The following is a 20915-nucleotide window of genomic DNA, read 5'->3' as shown; positions in this document are numbered from 1 at the left end:
TGATGGACTATTCCCTCAGAAAACTGGACACAGGACTGTTTAATTTATCGTGTCTAGAATATTGTATTGTGAGAACAGGGCAACCATGTCCTGTGTATGTTTGGAGGGATGGATTATTATCCTAACCCTCAGAAAACTGGACACATCGATGTTCTTGCAACATCCTATGAAACGTATCTGGAACAGTAATATCTTAGATTCTAAGAACATGGCAACCATGTTTGGTGGGACGTTGATGGAATATTCTCCTAACATTCAGAAAACTGCACAAATGAATGTTTTTGCAACATCCTACAAATCGCGTCTAGAACATTAATTTTGTATATTCTGAGAACATTGTAACCACTTTCTAGATAAGTTCTGCTTGACGTTAAAGGAATGTTCTCCTAACTCTCCTAAACAATATCTCTTACCGTTTCCTATCCTGTTAGCTAACTAACCTAGCACTCTAACTGTTAACCTGCTAGCCTATATTATATTGTGGCTGCATGCACAAAGACCATTATGCAAACTAGCCTAGCACGCTAACCACTAACCTGCTAGTCTATATTATATTGTAGCTGCATGCACGATGACCACTATACAAACTAGCCTAGCACCAGTTAGCTTAGCACCTGAAGATTTCCAGGGCAGATAGCAAAGACACAAAAGTATAGCAATACAATGCTCTAGACTTTGTGCTCTCTCTCTCTCTCTCTCTCTCTCTCTCTCTCTCTCTCTCTCTCTCTCTCTCTGTCTTTCTGCCAAGGACAAAGATGATCCGTCCTCTTTGATTAGACTGTGGAACTATTTCACAGCTGATTCTGGGTCAGTGATTCTCCTGCCATCTCCAGTTCTCATCGTAACCACCCTCTACAAGGTTCTCTCTGTGATGACCAATGATGGGTGGTGTCACATGGAACAGGACAGAAAGGACAGAAAGGATGATATGCCAGAATGATAAAACAGTTGAACAACAGATGTATAGCACTGGCATGTAGGCTAATGACTAAAAACTAATGTTACATGAAGTACTGTAACAGAAAAAGTACCAGAGCAATTTTGGAGCATTTACATTTACATTTACGTCATTTAGCAGATGCTCTTATCCAGAGCGACTTACAAATTGGTGCATTCACCTTATGATATCCAGTGGAACAACCACTTTACAATAGTACATCTATATCTTTTTTTGGGGGGGGGGGGGGGATAGAAGGATTACTTTATCCTATCCCAGGTATTCCTTAAAGAGGTGGGGTTTCAGGTGTCTCTGGAAGGTGGTGATTGACTCCGCTGTCCTGGCGTCGTGAGGGAGCTTGTTCAACCATTGGCGTGCCAGAGCAGCGAACAGTTTTGACTGGGCTGAGCGGGAACTGTGCTTCCGCAGAGGTAGGGAGGCGATCAGGCCAGAGGTGGATGAACGCAGTGCCCTTCTTTGGGTGTAGGGACTGATCAGAGCCTGAAGGTACGGAGGTGCCGTTCCCCTCACAGCTCCGTAGGCAAGCACCATGGTCTTGTAGCAGATGCAAGCTTCAACTGGAAGCCAGTGGAGTGTGCAGAGGAGCGGGGTGACGTGAGAGAACTTGGGAAGGTTGAACACCAGACGAGCTGCGGCGTTCTGGATGAGTTGTAGGGGTTTAATGGCACAGGCAGGGAGCCCCGCCAGCAGCGAGTTGCAGTAATCCAGACGAGAGATGACAAGTACCTGGATTAGGACCTGCGCCGCTTCCTGTGTAAGGCAGGGTCGTACTCTGCGAATGTTGTAGAGCATGAACCTACAGGATCGGGTCACCACCTTGATGTTAGCGGAGAATGACAGGGTGTTGTCCAGGCTCACGCCAAGGCTCTTAGCACTCTGGGAGGAGGACACAATGGAGTTGTCAACCGTGATGGCGAGATCATGGAACGGGCAGTCCTTCCCTGGGAGGAAGAGCAGCTCCGTCTTGCCGAGGTTCAGCTTGAGGTGGTGATCCGTCATCCACACTGATATGTCTGCCAGACATGCAGAGATGCGATTCGCCACCTGGTTATCAGAAGGGGGAAAGGAGAAGATTAATTGTGTGTCGTCTGCTTAGCAATGATAGGAGAGACCATGTGAGGATATGACAGAGCCAAATGACTTGGTGTATAGCAAGAATAGGAGAGGGCCTAGAACTGAGCCCTGGGGGACACCAGTGGTGAGAGCACGTGGCGCAGAGATGGATTCTCGCCACGCCACCTGGTAGGAGCAACCTGTCAGGTAGGACGCAATCCAAGAGTGAGCCGCGCCGGAGATGCCCAACTCGGAGAGGGTGGAGAGGAGGATCTGATGGTTCACAGTATCAAAGGCAGCAGATAGGTCTAGAAGGATGAGAGCAGAGGAGAGAGAGTTAGCTTTAGCAGTGCGGAGAGCCTCCGTGACACAGAGAAGAGCAGTCTCAGTTGAATGACCAGCCTTGAAACCTGACTGATTTGGATGAAGAAGGTCATTCTGAGAGAGATAGCAAGAGAGCTGGCCAAGGACGGCACGCTCAAGAGTTTTGGAGAGAAAAGAAAGAAGGGATACTGGTCTGTAGTTGTTGACATCGGAGGGATCGAATGTAGGTTTTTTGAGAAGGGGTGCAACTCTCGCTCTCTTGAAGATGGAAGGGATGTAGCCAGCGGTCAAGGATGAGTTGATGAGCGAGGTGAGGTAGGGGAGAAGGTCTCCGGAAATGGTCTGGAGAAGAGAGGAGGGGATAGGGTCAAGCGGGCAGGTTGTTGGGCGGCCGGCCGTCACAAGTTGCAAGATTTCATCTGGAGAGAGAGGGGAGAAAGAGGTCAAAGCATAGGGTAGGGCAATGTGAACAGGACCAGCGGTGTCGTTTGACTTAACAAACGAGGATCGGATGTTGTCAACCTTCTTTTCAAAATGGTTGACGAAGTCATCCGCAAAGAGGGAGGAGGGGGGGGAGGGGGAGGAGGATTCAGGAGGGAGGAGAAGGTGGCAAAGAGCTTCCTAGGGTTAGAGGCAGATGCTTGGAATTTAGAGTGGTAGAAAGTGGCTTTAGCAGCAGAAACAGAGGAAGAAAATGTAGAGAGGAGGGAGTGAAAAGATGCCAGGTCCGCAGGGAGGCTAGTTTTCCTCCATTTCCGCTTGGCTGCCCGGAGCCCTGTTCTGTGAGCTCGCAATGAGTCGTCAAGTCACGGAGCAGGAGGGGAGGACCGAGCCGGTCGGGAGGATAGGGGAGATAGAGAGTCAAAGGATGCAGAAAGGGAGGAGAGGAGGGTTGAGGAACAGAATCAGGAGATTGGTTGGAGAAGGATTGAGCAGAGGGAAGAGATGATAGGATGGAAAAGGAGAGAGTAGCAGGAGAGAGAGAGCGAAGGTTGCGACGGCGCAATCCCATCTGAGTAGGGGCAGAGTGAGTAGTGTTGGAGGAGAGCGAGAGGGAAAAGGATACAAGGTAGTGGTCGGAGACTTGGAGGGGAGTTGCAGTGAGATTAGTAGAAGAACAGCATCTAGTAAAGATGAGGTCAAGCGTATTGCCTGCCTTGTGAGTAGGGGGGGACGGTGAGAGGGTGAGGTCAAAAGAGGAGAGGAGTGGAAAGAAGGAGGCAGAGAGAAATGAGTCAAAGGTAGACGTAGGGAGGTTAAAGTCATCCAGAACTGTGAGGGGTGAGCCATCCTCAGGACAGGAACTTATCAAGGCGTCAAGCTCATTGCTCTCAGAGCAGAGGAGAGGTGGTTTTAGAGATCTCTCACAGCCTGGGGGATGAGAGTGATTCTTGTTGGTCTGCTGCATGTCTGGTTGGCTGGTACTGCCTGTGTGCCTGGCTGGCTGGTTCTCTGGTTGACTGGCTGGTTTTTGCCTGCCTGTCTGTCTGCCTGCCTGTCTGCCTGCCTGCCTGCCTGGACTCTCCAGACAACCCTATTCCTCCTCTCATCACCCAGGGAACATGTTAGATGTCAACCACTGTTTGTCTGACACTCCCTCTCATCCCCCGACACCCCTGTGCAGGGGAATGGCTCCTTTTCTCCCTGACACACACAAGAAATCACGCACGCACGCACACACACACACCCCTTACCCTTTACTTATTCTCAAACACACCTGGTCCACGTTCCTCTTTTAGCTCCGGGAGTCAGTGGTGATGTGTTATCTATAACTAGCTGATAAAAATGTGAAGCTGTGAATTATTGAAGAGGAGGATTATGAGAGCAACTTCTTCTCCTGCTGCTGGAGGATATGAATCATGCTGCTCACCCCGTCAGCCCCCCCCCTTGCTCCAGACACAGTGTCAGCCCCCTACCAATCCCCTTCCTCCCCCTCAGCCTCCTGCCTCCCCACTCCCAGCCCCCCCCCCACTGTCAGCCTCCCCCTGCCTCCTCCTACCACCCCCTCCCAGCCCCCCCTCCCCTCTCTGCCGCCATCCTGTTAGCCTCCCCCCTACCTCTCCCTCCCAGCCCCCCTCAGCCTCCCTCCTGTTAGCCTCCCCCCTACCTCTCCCTCCCAGCCCCTCTCTGCCTCCCTCCTGTCAGCCCCCCTCCCCCTCCCAGACCCCCTCCCCTCTCTGCCTCCCTCCTGTTAGCCTCCCCCCTACCTCTCCCTCCCAGCCCCCAGCCATGTCAGGGTAAGAAGCCTTCTGATGTGAGACCAGATCAGACCCGCGCACATAGTCCTGAACACAGGGTCAGATTGATTCTAGTCTGCCTGTGTCCACCTACCTGCCACTAATAACCTCCCCTATGACTTTAATCCACATCCACATCCACCCCAGACACAGACCCACACACACAAGCCTTCACAACCTTCCTCCACAATCTACCTGACACCATCACACCAGAACAACAACCCTCCCCACCACTTACACTATAAAAACCCTTTACAAGCCCCTACAACCTCTCCATAAACCCTCTGACCTTCACACACAGAGCCCTTCATAACCAACACCAACCTATCTAGTACAACAAGTCTATACAAGCCCCTACAACCTCTCCATAAACCCTCTGACCCTCACACACAGAGCCCTTCATAACCAACACCAACCTATCTAGTACAACAAGTCTATACAAGCCCCTACAACAACCCTTTCTAACACAACTTCTTCCACAACTACAATCAACACACCTTCAAAACAACACACCACACCTATAAACATCTCTCCACACTTCTCAGCACAGAGCTAAGGTCTAGCCACATCTCTCTCTCTCTCTCTCTCTCTCTCTCTCTCTCTCTCTCTCTCTCTCTCTCTCTCTCTCTCTCTCTCTCTCTCTCTGCACGCACGTACACACACCCACCCACCCACCCACCCACCCATCCATCCACCCACCCACACACACATACTGTACATACATACACACAGGTCCATCTGTGTGGCCCTTCCCCTCCAGCCACAGACCCTCCCCACACAACAGCCAGACACATGGCCACAGGACGTGCCAGAGTGGACAGCCAGCTGCCCTGTGTGTGTGTCTGTGTGTGTGCGTGTGTGTGTGTGTGTGTGAGAGAGAGACAGAGAGACTGAGCATATACACAGAAACAGATGGCCAACTCAAGGCCTGCCAGTTCTAGTCTTTTTAACTTGTTTTTCTGTCTGGAGGGTCCTATATTCCCAGGTAATAGAGTAGTCAGAACACACACACACACACACACACACACACACACACACACACACACACACACACACACACACACACACACACACACACACACACACACACACACACACACTAGTGATGAGCTTCGTGGGCACTCTGGGGTTGAACGTTGAGCTGTAGTCAATGAACAGCATTCTCACATAGGTGTTCCTTTTGTCCAGGTGAGAAAGGGCAGTGTGGAGTGCGATTGAGATTGCGTCATCTGTGGATCTGTTGGGGCGGTATGCGGATTGGAGAGGGTCTAGGGTATCCGGGAGGATGCTGTTGATTTGAGCCATGACCAGCCTTTCAAAGCACTTCATGGCTACCGACGTGAGTGCCACGGGGCGGTAATAATTTAGGCAGGTTACCTTCACTTCCTTGGGCACAGGGACTATGGTAGTCTGCTTGAAACATGTAGGTATTACAGACTCGGTCAGGGAGAGGTTGAAAATGTCAGTGAAGACACTTGACAGTTGGTCCCTGAATGCTTTGAGTACATGTCCTGAAATCCGTCTGGCCCAGCGGCTTTGTAAATGTTGACCTGTTTAAAGGTTTTGTTCACATCGGCTACTGAGAGCGTTATCACACAGTCATCCAGAACAGCTGGTGCTCTCGTGCATGCTTCAATGTTGCTTGCCTCGAAGTGAGCATAAAAGGCATTTAGCTCGTCTGGTAGGCTCGTGTCACTGCGCAGCTCACGTCTGGGTTTCCCTTTGTAGTCCATAATAGTTTTCAAGCCCTGCCTCTTCCGACGAGCGTCAGAGCCGGTGTAGTAGGATTCAAACTTAATCCTGTATTGACGCTTTGCTTGTTTGATGGTTCATCTGAGGACATTAGTGTCCTGGTCCTTGAAAGCGGCAGCACTAGCCTTTAACTTGATGCGGATGTTGCCTGTAATCCTTGGCTTCTGGTTGGGATATGTACGTACGGTCACTGTGGGGACGACGTCGTCGATGCACTTATTGATGAAGCCAATGACTGAGGTGGTATACTCCTCAATGCCATTGGATGAATCCCGGAACATATTCCAGTCTGTGCTAGCAAAACAGTCCTATAGCTTAGCATCTGCGTCATCTGACCACTTCTGTATTGAGCGAGTCACTGTTACTTCCTGCTTTAGTTTTTGCTTGTAAGCAGGAATCAGGAGGATAGAATTATGGTCAGATTTGCCAAATGGAGGGTGGGGGAGAGCTTTGTTTGCGTCTCTGTGTGTGGAGTAAAGGTGGTCAAGAGTTTTTTTTCTCCTCTGGATGCACATGTGACATGCTGGTATAAAGTTGATAAAACTGATTTAAGTTTGCCTGCATTAAAGTTCCTGGCCGCTAGGAGTGCCACTTCTGGATGAGCATTTTCTTCTTTGCTTATGGCCTTATAGAATTGGTTAAGTGCGGTCTTAGTGCCAGCATCGGTCTGTGGTGGTACATAGACGACTACGAATAATACAATGGGGGAAAAAAGTATTTGATCCCCTGCTGATTTTGTACGTTTGCCCACTTACAAAGAAATTATCAGTCTATAATTTTAATGGTAGGTTTATATGAACAGTGAGAGACAGAATAACAAAAAACAATCCAGAAAAACGCATGTCAAAAATGTTAGAAAATGATTTGCATTTTAATGAGGGAAATAAGTATTTGACCCCTCTGCAAAACATGACTTAGTACTTGCTGGCAAAACCCTTGTTGGCAATCCCAGAGGTCAGACGTTTCTTGTAGTTGGCCACCAGGTTTGCACACATCTCAGGAGGGATTTTGTCCCACTCCTCTTTACAGATCTTCTCCAAGTCATTAAGGTTTCGAGGCTGACGTTTGGCAACTCGAACCTTCAGCTCCCTCCACAGGTTTTCTATGGGATTAAGGTCTGGAGACTGGCTAGGCCACTCCAGGACCTTAATGTGCTTCTTCTTGACCTACTCCTTTGTTGCCTTGGCTGTGTGTTTTGGGTCATTGTCATGATGGAATACCCATCCACGACCCATTTTCAATGCCCTGGTTGAGGGAAGGAGGTTCTCATCCAAGATTTGACAGTACATGGCCCCGTCAAATGATGCGGTGAAGTTGTCCTGTCCCCTTAGCAGACAACACCCCCAAAGCATAATGTTTCCACCTCCATGTTTGACGGTGGAGATGGTGTTCTTGGGGTCATAGGCAGCAATCCTCCTCCTCCAAACACGGCAAGTTGAGTTGATGCCAAAGAGCTCCATTTTGGTCTCATCTAACCACAATACTTTCACCAGTTGTCCTCTGAATCATTCAGATGTTCATTGGCAAACTTCAGACGGGAATGTATATGTATTCTTAAGCAGGGGGACCTTGCGGGCGCTGCAGGATTTCAGTCCTTCACAGCGTAGTGTGTTACCAATTGTTTTCTTGGTGACAATGGTCCCAGCTGCCTTGAGATCATTGACAAGATCCTCCCGTGTAGTTCTGGGCTGATTCCTCACCGTTCTCATGATCATTGCAACCCCACGAGGTGAGATCTTGCATGGAGCCCCAGGCCGAGGGAGATTGACAGTTCTTTAGTGTTTCTTCCATTTGCGAATAATCGCACCAACTGTTGTCACCTTCTCACCAAGCTGCTTGGCCATGGTCTTGTAGCCCATTCCAGCCTTGTGTAGGTTCTACAATCTTGTCCCTGACATCCTTGGAGAGCTCTTTGGTCTTGGCCATGGTGGAGAGTTTGGAATCTGATTGATTGATTGCTTCTGTGGACATGTGTCTTTTTTACAGGTAACAAGCTGCGGTTAGAAGCACTCCCTTTAAGAGTGTGCTCCTAATCTCAGCTCGTTACATGTATAAAAGACACCTGGGAGCCAGAAATCTTTATGATTGAGAGGGGGTCAAATACTTATTTCCCTCATTAAAATACAAATCAATTTATAACATTTTTGACATGCGTTTTTCTGGATATTTTTGTTGTTATTCTGTCTCTCACTGTACAAATAAACCTACCATTAAAATTATAGACTGATCCTTTCTTTATCAGTAGGCAAACGTACAAAATCAGCAGGGGGATCAAATACTTTTCCCCCCCACTGTATAGATGAGAATTCTCTTGGCAGATAGTGTGGTCTACAGCTTATCATAAGGTACTCTACCTCAGGTGAGCAATACCTTGTGTCTTCTTTAATATTAGACATCGCGCACCAGCTGTTATTGACAAAAAGACACACACCCCCACCCCTCGTCTTACCAGACGTAGCTTCTCTGTTCTGCTGGTGCATTTAAAATCCCTCCAGCTCTATATTGTCCGTGTCGTCGTTAAGCCATGACTCGATGAAACATAGGATATTACAGTTCTTAGTGTTCCATTGGTAGGGTAATCGTAAGTCATCCATTTTATTTTCAAATGATTGCAGGTTAGCAAATAGAATTGATGCCAATGGGAGTTTACTTGCTCGCCTACGGATTCTCAAAAGGCAGCCTGATCTGCGTCCTCTTTTCCTCCGTCTTTTCTTGACGCAAATGACAGGGATTTGGGCCTGTTACCCGGGAGAGCAGTATATCATTCTCGTCAGACTCGTTAAAGGAAAAAGCTTCTTCCAGTTTGTGGTGAGTAATCCCAGTTCTGATGTCCAGAAGTTATTTTCGGTCATAAGAGACGGTAGCAGCAACATTATGTACAAAATAAGTAAAAAAACAAGTTACAAACAACGCAAAAAAACTATCAAAATAGCACAATTGATTACGGGCATGTAAAACGTCAGCCATCCTCTTCGGCACCATCTAGAGGTATTACCTTGTCAGAAGTCAAACCTTCTCTTTTCACAGAGCCTGTGTCCCACAGAGAACAGGTCTCCAGACAGTATCAAGTTGTATATCAGTCTGCCTGTACTCCTCCTGAATCATAGCCTACCCTGTCCCCGTCCCTGCCACTCCCCTACGGTTCTATAGCCTGACACAGATTCATTAACTTCATTGACACAGTATTGATGTTTGGAGGCCATTTCTCTCTCTCTCTCTCACACACACACACACACACACACACACACACACACACACACACACACACACACACACACACACACACACACACACACACACACACACACACACACACCACACACACACACACACACACACACACACACGTTCTCTCTCTCTCTCCCTCTCTCTTCTCTCTCTCTCCCTCTCTCTCTTCTCTCCCCCTCTCTCTTCCTCTCTCTTCTTTTCTCTCTCCCCCTCTCTCTCTTTCAGTCACTAGGAGTATGGCAGTGAGAGTTAGAGGTATCCCCTGGGGAGTTCTCTCTCTAATGTCTTCTAGTTTGAAAGTCTGTTTCTATGACTGTATCGTCTGTCAGCTTGTCAGTCTGTCTGTTCCTTTGTCTATCTGCCAATATTACATCTTCCTTTGGTGGGTCTGTCCATCCATAAACCATCGTGTTCTTGTTCTTTTCCATCCTCTCAGGGTCTCTCTGTAGACTATTCCTGTGTGTGTGTGTGTGTGTGTGTGTGTGTGTGTGTGTGTGTGTGTGTGTGTGTGTGTGTGTGTGTGTGTGTGTGTATATGTGTGTGTGTGTGTGTGTGTGCCTGCGTGCCTCGGGCAACTTCGTACAAGGCTCTGAGTTGACGTGATAATGTAGCATGACCTCAAAGGTCAAATGCCAAGTCATTCATCCATGACAGGGAAATATGCTTACAACAGCTAATCAAAAAGAAACAAATGTATGTTCAACATACTAGCTGCAATACTGAACTGTTTGTTTGAGCAGATAGACAAATAAAGACTTAACTTGGAATGAAGCCAAAGACATGTACCTCATACATGACCCTTCTCTGTACATATTGCCAAACTAACTTTGGAAATGTACAATATTAAACATAATTAAAATAATAATAATCAATATTGTCAACGGGACAACAGTAACAACAATAATCAACGTTCAAAATAACCATGCATTGAACAATAACAATAACAATGCCATACAGGACATGAGCAGGTTGCTTGGTCTGTCAGACACTGTCCCTCATCTTCTGGCGGGCAGCAAAGTAGTGAACTGCCAACCCACAGCTCTCTGTGTCCTCCTCCAACAGGACGGGTAGCCTATCCTCATCAGAGAGGTCTTTGAAACCTTGAATAAGGGTTTCAAATTTGGGGAAATTACACTCTCTAATTGTTTAATATTTTTACATTTTATCACGAAATGGAGCTCTGTCTCAGGTTCTGCTGTGGTGCAGTGGTTGCACAGCCTTTCCTCTACAGGGAGCCAGGTTTTCCTGTGTCTACCCTTCTCAATGACAAGGCTGTGCTCACTGAGCCTGTAATTTGTCAAGGTTTTTCCAAGGTTTTGATCAGTAACCATGGTCAAATAATTTGCCACGGTGTACTGTCGATTTAGGGCCAGATAGAACTCCGTTTTGCATTGTGCTCGTGTTACCCAATAAGTAATGTAGTTTAGTTTTGACTGTGTTGTAATTTGGTTTATACTGATTGATTGGATGTTCTGGTCCTGAGGCTTCAGTGTTTTTGTAGAACAGGTTTGTGAACTCAGCCCCAGCGCCAGCTGGATGAGGGGACGTTTTTCTTTGTTCAGCTCTTGGCATTGCAGGGCTTGGTAATGATATGAGAGGGGGTCACTGCATTTTAGATGTTTCTCTCTCTCTTTCTCTCTTTCTCTCACTCTTTCGCTCTCTCTCTTCCTCTCACTCTCTCTCTCTCTCTCTCCACTGTCTCTCTCTCTCTGTCCCTCCCTCCATCTTTCTCTCTCTCTCTCCCTCTTCTTCTCTCTCTCTCCCTCTCTTTTGCTCTCTCTCTCTCTCCTTCTTCTTCTCTCTCTCGCCCTCTCCTCTCTCTCTATGTCTCTCCATCCCTCTCTGTCCACCCCCAGCCCTCTCCCCTCTTCCTCCCTCTCGGTCCTAACAACCACCACTTAGTTCATTCTTCAGGAGGCGGAGGAGAAGAGTAGAGCTGAAATGATGGTGAGCTAAAAATAAGACATCTAGAAATAAGGGAGCCCATTGAGGGTGATTGGAAGGCAGGAGGCGGGGCTGGCTGGCTACGGCTAAAGCTGCCGCTGAGCATGTTGGGAAGGGAAGATTCATTGTTGTTCCCCATGTCTTCCAGATTACTGTTCCCCCCACAGTCCTACACAGGCAGTCTATATTCTACACAGATGGTTTACAGACTACTGACAGTCTACATAGCCCTTCTCTCTCTCTCTCTCTCTCTCTCTCTCTCTCTCTGTGTGTGTGTGTGTCTCTCTCTCTCTGTCTCTCTCTCTCTGTCTGTCTGTCTGTCTGTCTGTAGTTAGCCTGTCTGTCTGTCTGTAGTTAGTGAGCAGAAGCGTTGTGAGTGTGTCTGCTGTATTATTCATCCTCATGTGTGGATCATCTTACAGCCCACAGACACCTGCCATGAAGACAGGCAGCACATACTGATGGAGCTCAGCACTTGGTAATGTGTGGGCATAACACAATCTACACACTCACGCACGGGTGGGCGGATTGGCCATCTGGCAATTCAGGCAAATGCCAGATGGGCTGGACCATCTTTTTGTTTGGTGGGCAATTTCTGTCATATATTTGAGCATTTGCCTGATCAGTGGGCAACGGCCGCTGTATACCGTATGAAATAGTAGGCTTTGGCCTAATTAGGGAAGGGGGGATTTGGGGGAGCACATGACAGGCACTAACTTGCAATAGACTAAAAAGTTATTAGATTAGCTTTTATAATACATAAACCAATAGCCATCTACAGTATAAGACAATAAGTACAGTGCTACTGCTTTTGATTAAATACAGGTCATCATGTATTACAATGAAACACTGAATTCATTAATAATTGCTTAGTAATCCTCTGTTAAAGGTCAATTCATAGACTGTCAATGTTTATTAGTCTCTGAATCTGTCTCTCCAGCCAGCGAGCGGGTCTTAGTTTATGAGCTGTAGTAACAAGTGACTCTGGTGTCGGATTACATTACAATGCCTCCCCGCTGGAGGCTGGAAAGTCCTGCCTATTTCCCGCCTATTTCTTTGCTGAAAGGCCCGTCACTTCTTGGAAGAAAGATACGCATGCACTGTCAAATGAAGCACAATGCTGGAAATCTATCCGCGGACACATAAAAGTGTTCCGGCGTTGTTCTATGACAAACACAGGTTTTTATATTGAATTCACTCGAAGTAAACAGAGAGAGAGGGAGAGAGAGAGATGGACTGCCAGTTCCTTAATGTAGCCATTGGCTGTATTATACAAAACATTAAAGAACTGGCAGTCTTTCGCTCTCCTTCTCGCTCTCTGTTTTCTTCTGTTGAATTATATATAGACTAATATTTAAACACTTAGCTAAGTGGGCAGTGGGGAACACAAGACAGGCACTAATTTGAAATATATAGTTAGGCTATTATAAGGTACGACATAAGCCTGGGCCCAGGACAGGCAGTGCAGTCCCCTGGTCTTCTGGTCCCAGTGATGCTTGTCTTAGCAGCACAGGCAGCTCAGCAGTCAAGTGCAGTGGATGTAGGGAGAAAACAGAGAGAGGGAGATACACACTGACACAGATGTACTGCCAGTTGTAATATTTTGTCTCTGTATTATATATGTAATATTAATTAACCCTTAGGATAGGGGGTTAACCCCTGGTCTTCTGGTCCCAGTGCTTGGGTAAAGGATGCTAGGCTTAGCAGAGACAGTTCAGAGGGGAGTGCAGTGGAGGTAGGAAGAAACCAGAGAGACACAGATGTACTGCCACTTCCTTAATATGTTGACTCTATATGTAATAACAATTAACACTTAGGAGTGAGAGACAGGCAGACAGACATACAGACAGACAGACAGACAGACAGACAGACAGACAGACAGACAGACAGACAGACAGACAGACAGACAGACAGACAGCAGAGAAGATGCAGCGACTGACTGCACAACAGGGAGGCAACAGAGGCCCAGTTATAGTGGTGAGTTGTATCGCCAGTGGTGTTTTTACATGTTGTTTGTCAGGTTAAAAAGAGCTGCTTAATAACCTCCTAGAGTCTATTGATGCCCTCTCTCATATTCATATCCAATATGCTGAAGTGGCATGAAAGACAAGCTTAATGTTGCCAAAGTAAAGTGATACACATAAAAAATGTGTTATATATACACTGCTCAAAAAAATAAAGGGAACACTTAAACAACACAATGTAACTCCAAGTCAATCACACTTCTGTGAAATCAAACTGTCCACTTAGGTAGCAACACTGATTGACAATACATTTCACATGCTGTTGTGCAAATGGAATAGACAACAGGTGGAAATTATAGGCAATTAGCAATTCCTGCAAGAGGAAGGCATTGATGCTATGGACTGGCCCGCCCGTTCCCCAGACCTGAATCCAATTGAGCACATCTGGGACATCATGTCTCGCTCCATCCACCAACGCCACGTTGCACCACAGCCTGTCCAGGAGTTGGCAGATGCTTTAGTCCAGGTCTGGGAGGAGATCATCCGCCACCTCATCAGGAGCATGCCCAGGCGTTGTAGGGAGGTCATACAGGCACGTGGAGGCCACACACACTACTGAGCCTCATTTTGACTTGTTTTAAGAACATTACATCAAAGTTGGATCAGCCTGTAGTGTGGTTTTCCACTTTAATTATTTTGAGTGTGACTCCAAATCCAGACCTCCATGGGTTGATAAATTGGATTTCCATTGATTATTTTTGTGTGATTTTGTTGTCAGCACATTCAACTATGTAAAGAAAAAAGTATTTAATAAGATTATTTCTTTCATTCAGATCTAGGATGTGTTGTTTAAGTGTTCCCTTTATTTTTTTGGAGCAGTATATATAACAAATAAAACAAATATACAATACAGAAATGTAATAAGGGTCCACGTTCAGACAATAATTCAACAAACAAAAAAACGAACATGAATGGTGCACTTATATTGTCTATTACTTATAATACATGGAGAAAATAATAAATGTTATGTTTCCTCCCTTAGCTTGTGGCAAACTGTGCCATACTGTGCTGCCAACTCTATAACATCATACCTTTCCCCCAAAAGTATAGAAAGTAAAAAAAAATGTTTTATTGTTCTGTGAATGTAAAACTTTTCATTTTGTATTTGGGGAAGAAGAAGTCTCTAATATATATTTGGGCATGTGATTAGAAAGTGTTCTTCACTTCCTATCTCTCCTGACCCACAGTGATGACAGTCTGTCCTGTATGGCTAACCATTTGTTTTGATGACGTCCAGATTCTATTGCCAGGCTATGATCACTAATTCTGTTTTTGGTTAAGGTATTTCTTTGTTTGGGGTCTTTTAGACAGGTTAAGTATTCAGCTAAATTGAAGTCTCTTTCCAATGTTCCATCCTTCACTGACATTCAACCTCACTCCGCTAATAGTTTATGTATCCGTTCTAATTATTCCATTTCAATTCAATTTAAGAAGCTTTATTGGCATGGGAAACATATGTTTGCATTGCCAAAGCAAGTGAAATAGATAATAATTAACAGTAAACATTAAACTCACAAATTTCCAAAAGGATAAAGACTTTACAAATGTCTTATTAGGGAAAGGGGAAAGGGGGGATACAAAGTGAATCAGAGAGGTGCGGGGGTTGCTTTAATCGACATCCACATCTTCAGCGCCATATACAGTGTTGTAACGATGTGCTAATAGATAAAGCACAAAAGGGAAAATAAATATAAATATGGGTTGTATTTACAATGGTGTTTGTTTTTTGCTGGTTGCCTTTTTTTGTGGAAACAGGTCACACATCTTGCTGCTGTGATGGCACACTGTGGTATTTCACCCAATAGATATTAGAGTTTATCAAAATTGGATTTGTTTTTCGAATTCTTTGTGGGTCTGTGTAATCTGAGAGAAATATGTGTCTCTAATATAGTCATACATTTGGCAGGAGTGTCACGTTGGCATGAATGATCGGGAGACAGGCTCAGGAATGCGTAATATGTGCTTTTATTTCACAAGAATTACAGCGTGCCGTGTAAAGGCACAGGGACGAAGACCAAACAAACACTATACAAAACACAGGGTTGAAACCCAAACAAAAGAGCGAGGAGTACCTCGAATAAATAACACACGCGCACAATGATTAACACACGGGACGAGACCCGTAATCATCTGCGCAATTCAAAAGGGCACGAAAGCCCAAAACACACAGCACAGGTACTCACACGGCCAACGGACATTGTAACAATAATCAACAGCTGCTAACCGATCGCTGCAGCTGTACATAGTCCATCTGTAAATTGCCCACCGAATCTACCTACCTCATCCCCATACTGTTTTTATTTTATTAACTTTTCTGCTCTTTTGCACACCAGTATTTCTACTTGCACATCATCATATGCTCATTTATCACTCCAGTGTTAATCTGCTAAATTGTAATTATTCGCTCCTATGGCCTATTTATTGCCTACCTCCTCATGCCTTTTGCACACACTGTATATAGACTTTCTATGTTCTACTGTCATTGACTTCTTTATTGTGTTATTGGCTTGTTTATTGTTTACTCCATATGTAACTCTGTGTTGTTGTCTGTGTCACACTGCTTTGCTTTAACTTGTTCTCAACTAGCCTACCTGGTTAAATAAAGGTGAAATAAAAAAAAAAAAAAAAAAAAAGCCCAATGGAAACCAAAGGGCACACTTATACAAGTACTAATCAGTGGGAATATGGGACAAGTGTGCATAATGAAAGTTCCGGAGGGATTCGTGACAAGGAGGTTAGGAAGTGCAGCTCAGTTTCCACCTCATTTTGTGGGCAGAGTCCACATAGCCTGTCTTCTCTTGAGAGCCAGGTCTGCTTACGGTGGCCTTTCTCAATGGCAAGGCTATGCTCACTGAGTTTGTATATAGTCAAAACCTTCCTTAATTTTGGCTCAGTCACAGTGGACAGGTATTCTGCCGCTGGATACGCTCTGTTTAGGGCCAAATAGCATTCTAGTTGGCTCTGTTTTTTTGTTAATTCTTTACAATGTGTCAAGTAATTATGTTTTTGTTTTCTCATTATTTGGTTGGGTCTAATTGTGTTGCTGTCCTGGGGCTCTGTGGGGTCTGTTTGTGTTCGTGAACAGAGCCCCAGGACCAACTTGCTTAGGGGACTCTTCTCCAGGTTCATCTCTCTATAGGTGATGACTTTGTTATGGAAGTTTTGGGAATCACTTCCTTTTAGGTGGTTGTAGAATTTAACAGCTCTTTTCTGGATTTTGATCATTAGTGGGTATCGGCCTAATTCGGCTCTGCATGCATTATTTGGTGTTTATGTTATTTGGTGTTTAATGGTGTTTTATGTTGTGTGGAGTCAATTTGGTGTTTGTCCCCAATTTGTGAATTCTTGGTTGGTGAACAGGCCCCAGACATCACAACCATAAAGGGCAATGGGTTCTATAACTGATTCAAAAGACATTGTAGACCTCCACAAGTCTGGTTCATCCTTGGGAGCAATTTCAAAACGCCTGAAGGTACCACGCTCATCATAGCACGCAAGTATAAACACCATGGGACCACGCAGCCGTCATACCACTCAGGCAGGAGACACGTTCTGTCTCCTAGAGATGAACGTACTTTGGTGCTAAAAAGCGCATATCAATCGAGAACAACAGCAAAGGACCTTGTGAAGATGCTGGAGGAAACAGGTACAAAAGTATCTATATCCACAGTAAAATGAGTCCTATATCGACATAACCTGAAAGGCCGCTCAGCAAGGAAGAAGCCAGTGCTCCAAAACCGCACATGGGGACAAGGATCATACTTTTTAGAGAAATGTCCTCTGGTCTGATCAAACAAAAATATAACTGTTTGGCCATAATGACCATTGTTATGTTTGGAGGAAAAAGGGGGATGCTTGCAAGACGAAGAACACCATCCCAACAGTGAAGCCCGGGGGTGGCAGCATCATGTTGTGGGGGTGCTTTGCTGCAGGAGGGACTGGTGCACTTCACAAAATAGATGGCATCATGAGGAAAGAAAATGATGTGGATATAGTGAAGCAATATCTCAAGACATCAGTCAGGAAGTTAAAGCTTGGTCAAAAATGGGTCTTCCAAATGGACAATGACCCCAAGCATACTTCCAAAGTTGTGGCAAAATGGCTTAAGGACAACAAAGTCAAGGTATTGGAGTGGCCATCACAAAGCCCTGACCAAAAATCCTATAGAAAATATGTGGGCAGAACTGAAAAAGCGTGTGCGAGCAAGGAGGCCTACAAACCTGACTCAGTTACACCAGCACAGTCAGGAGGAATGGGCCAACATTCACCCAACTTATTGTGGGAAGCTTGTGGAAGGCTTCCCAAAACATGTGACCCAAGTTAAACAATTTAAAGGCAATGCTACCAAATACTAATTGAGTGTATGTAAACTTCTCACCCAGTGGGAATGTGATGAAAGAAATAAAAGCTGAAATAAATCATTCTCTCTACTATTATTCAGACATTTCACATTCTGAAAATAAAGTGGTGATCCTAACTGACCTAAGACAGGGAATCTTTACTAGGATTAAATGTCAGGAATTGTGAAAAACTGAGTTTAAATGTATTTGGCTAAGGTGTTTGTAAACTTCCGACTTCAACTGTACCATTGACAAAGTACAGACCCAGGTTTCAACCCTCGCTTTGTGCATGGGGGCATTGTCATGCTGAAACAGGAAATGGCCTTCCACAAACTGTTGCCCCAAACGTGGAAGCACAGAATCATCTAGAATCTCACTGTGTACTGTAGCATAAGATTTCCCTTCGCTGGAACTAAGGGGCCTAGCCTCAACCATGAAAAACAGCCCGAGACCATTTTTCCTCCTCCAGCAAACTTAACAGTTGGCACTATGCATTGGGGCAGGTAGCCTTCTCCTGGCATCCGCCAAACCCAGATTTGTCTGTCGGACTGCCAGATGGTGAAGCGTGATTCATCACTCCAGAGAAGGCATTTTCACTGCTCCAGAGTATTATGGCGGCAAGCTCACACCACTCCCGCTGACGCTTGGCATTGATTTTAGTCTTGTGTGCAGCTGCTCGGCCATGGAAACCCATTTCATGAAGCTCCCGAAGAACAGTTATTTTGCTCATGTTGCTTCCGGAGGGAGTTTGGAACTCAGTAGTGAGTGTTGCAACCTGAGGACAGAAGATTTTTACGCGCTACGCGCTTGAGCACTCGGCTGTCCTGTTCTGTGAGCTTGTGTGGCCTACCACTTCACGGCTGAGCCGTTGTTGCTTCTCGACATTTCCACTTCACAATAACAGCACAGTTGACCGGGGCAGCTCTAGAAGGGCAATTTGACGAACTGACTTGATGGAAAGGTGGCATCCTATGACGGTGCCATGTTGAAAGTCACTGAGCTCTTCAGTCAGGCCATTCCACTGCCAATGTTTGCCTATGGATATTGTATGGCTGTGTGCTCGATTTTATACACCTGTCAGCAATGGATGTGGCTGAAATAGCCGAATCCACTCATTTGAATGGGTGTCCACATACTTTTGTATTTATAGTGTATATTGTGGAAAGAAATACATAATTTTCTGTCAGTAAAAATGTTTTTCTTCAGTTTTAACCAAATATGATATTTATACATTTTTAGGGGATCAATTAGATTTTGTTGTTCAGATTTGAATCAATTGATCAATCCGCCAGAGTCTCTGCCTCTATTGACAGAGCTGTGTTTCTGTGATGGCACAATTACCTCTCTGTAGCCTGTGGGACAGTGTTGACGAGTTTCCACCGTGAATATTCCAATGTTGCAAAAAGAAAGAATAGCACAGTCAAAAATACAGTAACTATTAACCCTGCCTGCTCTTTCCTGCTCTTCTCGCAGGTTGTTGGTGCCGGTGTTAATAATGATGTGGCCTGTTGTACCAAAGTCAGGCTGGGACAGAATGTGGAGTGCATCCTGTCCCACCTTGTGGTGGGGGAATAGTTTATCCTCTTGGATGAATTTCCCATTTTAGTCAATGAGGATGGCCACCTCAGTGTGTTTGGTGCACACAGGCTGGTGTACACAGAGCCTGTTATAGTGGGTTTAATGTGTGGGGCTGGTGTACACAGGGCCTGATGTAGTGGGTTTAATGTGTGGGGCTGGTGTCCACAGGGCCTGTTGTAGTGGGTTTATGGTGTGGGGCTGGTGTCCACAGGGCCTGTTGTAGTGGGTTTAATGTGTGGGGCTGGTGTACCCATGGCCTGTTGTAGTGGGTTTATGGTGTGGGGCTGGTGTCCACATGGCCTGTTGTAGTGGGTTTATGGTGTGGGGCTGGTGTCCACGGGGGGGGGGGGGGGGGGGGGGGGGGCGGGGCTCCTGCACTGGTTGTTCTGGTCCTGTAGAAGCTCTGTGATTGGGCTGGAGGTGGTGTAGCTGGGGGACCACTCCTTAAGCTCAGTAACCCATACCTCTAACAGAGCCAGCCTGTTTCTCAGCAGGCTGATGGTGGTGTGATCTTGGCACTGGTGGTTGTAGGCAGGTAGGGGAGAGGACAGACCTGATGTGGTGATATGGGCCTGGGCTCCTGCTGTTGGGGTGCCTGAGGTGAGGGGAAAGGTCGGGGTGGGGTGCTGTCCTTATCCTCTCTCTCTCTCTCTCTCTCTCTCTCTCTCTCTCTCTCTCTCTCTCTCTCCTCTCTCTCTCTCTCTCCTCTCTCTCTCTCTCTCTCTCTCTCTCTCTCTCTCTCTCTCTCTCTCTCTCTCTCTCTCTCTCTCTCTCTCTCCTGTAGTGAACCTTCCGAAGCCCTGACAAACAGAGTTAACTTCACTAGGGTAGGGGGCAGCATTCGGAATTTTGGATGAAAAGCGTGCCTAAATTAAACCACCTGCTACTCAGGCCCAGAAGCTAGGATATGCATATAATTGGTAGATTTGGATAGAAAACACTCTAGAGTTTCCAAAACTGTTAACGTTTTAAGGTATAGGGGGCAGTATTTTCATTTTCGGATGAAAAGCGTGCCCAGAGTAAACTGCCTAATACTTGGGCCCAGAGTCAAATATTTGCATATTATTAGTAGATTTGGATAGAAAACACTCTGAAGTTTCTAAAACTGTTTGAATGATGTCTGTGAGTATAACAGAACTCATATGGCAGGCACAAACCTGAGAAAAATCCAAACAGGATGTGGGAAATCTTAGAATTGTAGTTCTTCTTTTGAATCTCTATCAAAACTACAGTGTCTGTGGGGTCACATTGCATTTCCTAAGGCTTCCATTGGCTGTCAACAGCCTTTAGAAACGTGTTTCATCCTTTTCCTGTTACTGGGCAGAAAATAGGAGCTCAGTCAATGAGTGGACTGCCTGGGACCAGTGAGTTGTTTACTGAGCGGGCACGTTTGGCGCACCGCTCCTTCTTTTTTCTCTGTAATGAATACGCTATTGTCCGGTTGGAATATTATCAACGTTTTATGTTAAAAAGACCC

Source organism: Salmo salar, chromosome 19 (assembly GCF_965601325.2).
Source record: "Salmo salar chromosome 19, fSalSal1, whole genome shotgun sequence".
Taxonomy (NCBI): Eukaryota; Metazoa; Chordata; class Actinopteri; order Salmoniformes; family Salmonidae; genus Salmo; species Salmo salar.
Note: the sequence above shows the minus strand (reverse complement) of the source record.